This window comes from Myotis daubentonii, chromosome 9, assembly GCF_963259705.1.
Source record: "Myotis daubentonii chromosome 9, mMyoDau2.1, whole genome shotgun sequence".
Classification (NCBI taxonomy): Eukaryota; Metazoa; Chordata; class Mammalia; order Chiroptera; family Vespertilionidae; genus Myotis; species Myotis daubentonii.
This window is the reverse complement of record NC_081848.1, coordinates 63921900-63928086: the sequence shown is the minus strand read 5'-3', so window position 1 is coordinate 63928086 and position 6187 is coordinate 63921900. Positions and strand designations below refer to the sequence as shown.

At 50.0% G+C, this 6187-nt stretch overlaps 1 protein-coding gene across 3 annotated transcripts in view; it reads left to right on the top strand.

Moving 5' to 3' along the window:
- Window positions 1-3668: 3668 nt before the first annotated feature.
- Window positions 3669-6187, top strand: part of MPPED2 (metallophosphoesterase domain containing 2) — a 176275-nt gene continuing 173756 nt past the window's right edge. The window contains exon 1 of one of the 3 annotated variants that reach the window (XM_059709189.1): window positions 3669-4361. The gene's annotated coding sequence lies outside the window, so the exon portion shown is untranslated. Of the gene's footprint in view, window positions 4362-4409; window positions 4475-5515; window positions 6013-6187 lie in introns of those variants that run through there. The other 2 variants (XM_059709193.1, XM_059709191.1) reach the window with 2 other exon arrangements.

Below are 6187 nucleotides of genomic sequence, written 5' to 3'. Positions count from 1 at the left end.
TCCGAGACTCCATGTTTATCATTTATGCAGCAAAGCAGGATTGAATTTAGTCTTTCTAAGATAGTGCCTATGTAATTTATTTTATGAAATGAAATATCATCAGTTCTAGTGCTTCCTGAATCATTATTGGTTAACCAACTGGAAATTTCGAATACAAAGGACAAAAAAAATGTATATATTTATCTTGAGGACTTAAGAAAACGATATATCTAAAAGTCAGGTTAATCACATAAGTTTCTTTTGAAACCACATCTTGGTACATTTATTCTGTAAAATTTAAAATATAACTTTTACTCAAGATTATTATTATTTTTGTTTTCTTTGCATCCTACTGTATTTAAAAAGAAAGCTCCCTTTGCCCTGGTTGGGTGGCTCTGTTGGTTGGAGTGTCTGTCATCCCGTACACCAAAAGGCTGTGCGTTACTACTGGTCAGGGCACATACCTAGGCTGCAGATTCTATCTCTGGTCATGGTGTGTCCAAGATCGATGTTTCTCTTTCACATCAATTTTTTTTTCTCTCTCTCTTTCCCCTTACCTCTTTCTCTAAAAACTAAAAAACATATCCTTGGGTGAGGATTTTTTTTATAAGGCTGCTTTTAAACAGATGTGATACATAACAATCTTCATTTTCTCAATGAGAAAATCAGCTTCTGAAACAGTCATATATTATTTCATGTCTCTAAAGATATTAGCAAATTCCTTTAAATGTGCTACATGAACTCCATGGAAAGTCCTTAGTTCTTACCCTCCGACACTGATCTCATGACTTCACTTCCATCCCTGCCTACCTGGTATGAATTTTCCTTCATTGTGTAGTTGTCTCATTCATGCATGCATTCTCTTACTTACTTTCTCATTTACCGATCCATACAATTGTGTAACAAATACTTCCAAATTTCTACTATTTGCATAGCACATAAGAATGAAGGACACAAAGGAATATAGGACATAGATCTTAAACTTGAGGGGTTTACAGTGAAAACATTCTAAACAGATCAAAAAACAATAACGGTAGGAATTTGAATAAAGTAAAGGTGTTTGTTGGATCAGGTTATTTTCTAATCGCATCATAATAATAGTTCTGCTAACAAGCTCTGATTTTTCACATGCCATATCTTGGCTTTTGCTGGAAAATGATAAAAATGCAGACAATTTAAAGAAAAAAAGAAGAAGTAAAATAGTTGCTGTTTGTTCCTAGAGTTAGATTAGCGTATAAAAGTTCAATAAAATTACTCCATAAAGTGGCAATAGTTTCAACAAATTTCTCTTTCCTGAAGAAAACCCACACTATTGTTATACACAGGTACCCCTGGATTACTGAAAAACCTGTTATAGGGAGCAGGAAAGCCAACTCCAAATGAAAGACTGAGCTTTCCAGGGAAGCAGCTTTCACTTTCCCAGCTCCCACCTGGAGTTCTCCCACATTCCTCTCTCTCATTTTCTTCCCGAAATACATTCTGAAAAGGTATTTTAAAATACATTGCAGCAGGCTATCAGAACGCATAGTTGCCTGTTCCTTTGATGAAATCACTGGAGGAAGGGTCCAGATTTACATTCCATTAAAGAAAAATATGTGTAGTATTTGCATAGAGGCAATCATAAACTTGGCGTTTGAGTTTTGTCCTTCTTTTCTTTCCCATTATAAACAATAAAAATTGAATTTACCAACAATAACCAAAAAAATGGAGCTTATAGGCTCACTTATCTTAAAAAAAAAAAAAAAAGTACCAGCCTCTAGCATTTACAATTTGGTATAATGAGGCTTGATATTTCAAAGCTGATGTCAGGGGACAGACATGGTTCACATCCAATCATTTTAAAACACGCTTTTAGTGTAGGTAGCTATATGGGTGGAGAATATGATTTAACAAAACACAATGTGTGCAAATCTATGTCATGAGAATTATTTGAAAAATGAATTCCTTTTGTTCCTGATTTACTATTTAAATTCATTTACATTTCTCCAGCTTCTTTCTTTTGGTAGCTTACTGGGAATAAAATTTCAGAGCTCTAATACAGCTTGGCCACTACCTCTCAGTGACTAATTGATCAGCAGGGACAAAGTAGAAGCTGACTTCTTCCTATAGTGCAAGTTACAAATTTTCCCCAGTCAGCAAAATGATATACAAATTTTCATCAACTTTGTATAGGATCACTCACTTGACTTTCTGTAGCTTTAAATATCTTGTAAAATGTGCCAATCTGTGTGCACATAGATTTAGAATCATGTACAAACTATTTGGCTGTTTTGATTGACTATCAGTTCAAGAAAGAAAAAGTTAGAAAACCACAGAAGTTATTTGGCTTGGCTGGTGCCAATTTTTTTTTTTTTTTGACTGATTAAATTATTCCAAATCAGTCTAAAAATTCAAAACATTTAGATAAGGGGAGTACAGGCTAACTCACAGAATAAGGGAAACAAAACTAAGCACTTCTTACATGACTCTAGTCAGTGTTTGCTGCTGGGCTGGAAAATAAAAACAAAATAAAAAGGTACCCCTACCCCATCTTTGGCATTCTTTAATGTCAGTGTCGCTTGCTGTGATTTGTGCTGGGCAAGGATAGCCACTATCCCTTGATCCCAGCACATATGACAAGTACTGACACTATAGGCACACTGTAAAACAAAATAAATACATTAGCAAGATCCTTTCCTCCTTCATTTCAGCCCAGGCATAAGAGATAGGATACTTAAAATTCAAGTGCCAGGAAAGCCTATTGTAAAAGGGAAATATTTTCAAGTGAAGTCCGTTTGATCTTTTTTTTATAGGGGCTCCTACCAGCCTCTCTCCTTTCCTCCCCCTACCCTGGAAACCAATTAGTCTCAGCACAGAGGCCACAGACCAGGTTGAAATGGCTCCTTTTTATTTTTAGGGGATATAATTTCAGCCAGCATGTCTAGTCAGTTGTCACATAGTCTACTTAGCACACTTCTCTCTCTCTCACATACCCCCATTGGGTTTCCCTTTGGAGAATGGCTAGATCTTTGAGTCTGACTCCTGGAAAGGAATTGATCTGGTTGCCGTCCAATTCCTTCAGCTCTGACAATGGCATAACATCACAGGGCCACCTCATCTTTCATAGACAGCCCTGCCAACCAAGTTTTCTAAAAGCCTTCTTTTCCTTGTCTTCTATCATTTCAGCCGCTTTCCCTTTCCTTATGTTGTTTTATGTTGTTTGCATACAATTCTGAAAACCTTTTATCCCCCACCCCCCAGCCATTATCCAAAGTAGCAGAGAAAATAGGATGAACTTTGCTTTTTAAAAACGTTTTAGAAGGGCTTATCTTTTGTGCCCCAAAGACAAACATGAAAACAGCTAGAGTCTGCCTCTCCTCAACTCCCTATCTTGAACGTGGCTTAATTCATGAAGGTGAAAAAATTATCAGCTGGGTTGGCCTTTTCTTTCCCAGGAACAACATTGCAGAGAGAAAGGGGTGTGTGCGTGTATGTGTGTATCTGGCGACTTGACAGGCTTGAGGAAAAGGAGCCTAGCTCTCCCCCAGGAAAGCCTAAGCTCAGCCGATGGGAAGGGACCCAGGGTCGCCTTCTTTGGTCTGAGCGCAGTGCCCGAGGCCTCTCGCCTTGCCCCAGCGGCGAGCTCTGCGCCCTGTAGCTGTGCCAGGACTCCAGACAGCGCCTGGCAGGTCGGTGGGTGGGAGGCCTGGGTGTTCTCTTTGCAAAAGACGCCCTTTTGGAGGGAAAACTCCCTTTATTTGTCCTGGGGTTCCACAGCACCCCTCCCCGACCCCCGATCATTTTTACGCTGATCACACTCCTGATGATGAACTTGCAGCTCAGCTTCCTGCCGCCTGTTTGACCCGGGAGCGCCAGCAGGCTGCCGGCCTCGCCCTCAGTTGCCTCCGCCTCCTCCTGCAACCTCGAAGCCCCGAGGCGCCGACGGGGGTTCGACTGGGCCGGGGCTGAAGGAGGGGCGCGCGGGGGCGCGGGGTCCCGCCGGGGAGCGCGCACGGAGCGGCGCCTTGGCCGCCGGGCTTCCTGGAGCTGTGCTCCTTTGACCCCAGTGGCAGTCCCTGTCACTGCACCGCTCCCTCCGGCTCGCCGCGCCCTCGCTCTCCCTCCTCGCCCCCTCGTCGTTCGCTCTCTCCCCAGATCGAGGCTGCTCTTGTCCTTTCTTCCCCCCCCTCATACCCCCGCCTCCCTCTCGCGCCGCGCCCCCCGGCCCCCGGCCCCAGCCCGCGGCGGGACCTCGGAGGTCGAAGGTTCTGGCCCGCCCGCGCCCCTCGCCGCCCCCGCGCGCCCCCCGCGCGCCTCCCGCCGGCTCCGGCCGCTCAGCGATGGATCGCCTGCTCGCCGGGCGCTGAAGGCATCCCCCGGACCCGGAGCGCAGCCCGGGAAAGGTAATCCACCCCGGGAAGGGAGGCGGAGGGCGGGGGAGGGGGAGGAGGCAGCCGGGCGCCCGGTGCGGAGCGCGAGAGGAAGGGAAAAAATGCACACACAAAGCGGAGCCCGGGTGAGAGGTGCCTTGTCAGAGGCGCGTGCGGGGGGCTCGGAGGCGGAGGACCGCAGCTGCCCCGGTGCCCCTGACATTCGCAGGAGCGGGCGCTTCCCGGGCCATTCGGAACCCGAGGAGGGCTCGTTTTCTACCCCCCGAACGAAAGCGAAGTCTTTTTTAGGAGCGTCTCCCTCCCACTCCCCATCCTGCCCCTCTGCTCTTCTCCCCCCCTCCCCCCAGCCCTCGGCCCCGACCCCTCGGGGTCCCCAGGTCCCCGCCCCCTCCCCCGCGGGGATTTCTCAGGCGGAGAGGAGAGGGTGTCGGTGAGGGGCAGCGGCTAAAGCCGGGCGGCGGGGATGGGGGTGGGGACGAGGGCCAGGCGAGCTGTTTACTAGAAAGTCCCGGGGTTGTGCGTTCGAGCCGCCCCGGCCTAGGCCCGGGTGCATTGTGTTGGCCCGCACCCCGGGCGCCCGCGGCGGCCCGGGCGCGGTGCGGTGGCCGGGAAGGCGCCGCGCAGCTTTGTGCTCGGGCTGCGCTCCGCCGCCGCCCCCGGGCCGCCCGCGCGCGCGCCGCTCTCGCGCGGGGCTGTTTCTCACCCGGTCCCCGCGCCCCGACCTCGCTCTCCCCTGCCGCCTCGGGTCTCCACGATCGCAGCCGGCGGAGCGAGTCGGTGACTCGGGCTGGGCGACTGGGGACGAGCGGCGAGAAAAAGTAACGTTGCCGCACGGTTTCTTCTGGAGAGAGGCAGGAGTTTCTTTGCTATTTACACGTTAGCAGGGTTATCTTTGTAAAGCCTCTGAATTCCGGGGGTTTGCGGCCTAGGAGACGAAGGTGGCATTTTACTGGAGATTGGGGAGGGGGGTTAGAATCCATCAGCAAGAAAAGAAATTAAGGATGCTCCAGTGGGGTAGATTTATAGCATATTTACCTCCCCCCCCCAGCACACCCCAAATTAAGTGCAAATTCGGGTCATGAAAAATATGTAATTGATTTGAGATGCTGCAAACAAACACGAACAGGTCAGGATAGGGAAACACACACAAATAAAACTTTAAGCGAAAGAAAAGATTTCCCGAGGAGGGGGGAATCCGTGGCTTTCACATCCCCTTCCAACCCTCGCTGGCTTCTCCCCCTTCCGTTCTCCGCGGCTTCTGGGAAGCAGCCCGGCAGCTCCGGGGCGGAGAGCGGGGAGGCCACGGCGGCGGCTCCGGGCGCGGGCTCCGCTCTGAGGGTTCGGGGATGCCAACGCGCCCGGAGACTGACGTCGGGGGCGTGGGGCTAGGATGCCTTTGCGAGGATGGCGCGGTGTCAGAGCCATGGGCCGCCAGTGGTCATCAATCAACCCGGGGCTGGGGGAGCGGGAGAGAAAGAAAGACAGGCGCTCGGCGGAGCCGGGGCCGCGAGCGCCAGCGCCAACAGTGCCAGCAGCGGCGGCGGCCGAGGCGACGGCAGTGGCAACCGGGGACTAAGCGATTAAGGCGCGCTGGTGCTCCAGGAAGGAAGGGGGAGCTGTAGCCCGGACAGCCGGCCGTGAGCCTGGAGGGCAGGGCGAGCCTGTAAGTGAGTGTGTGTGTGTGTGTGTGTGTGTGTGTGTGTGTGTGTGTGTGTGTGTAGTCGGTGAAAGCCACCCCCCCCCCCCCGCACCTTCCCCCGATTTAAAACAAACACACCAATCCAAAGTAGGGAATTCCGCGCCCCCGCCCCACCGTATATAGACTCTACGCGTAGCCA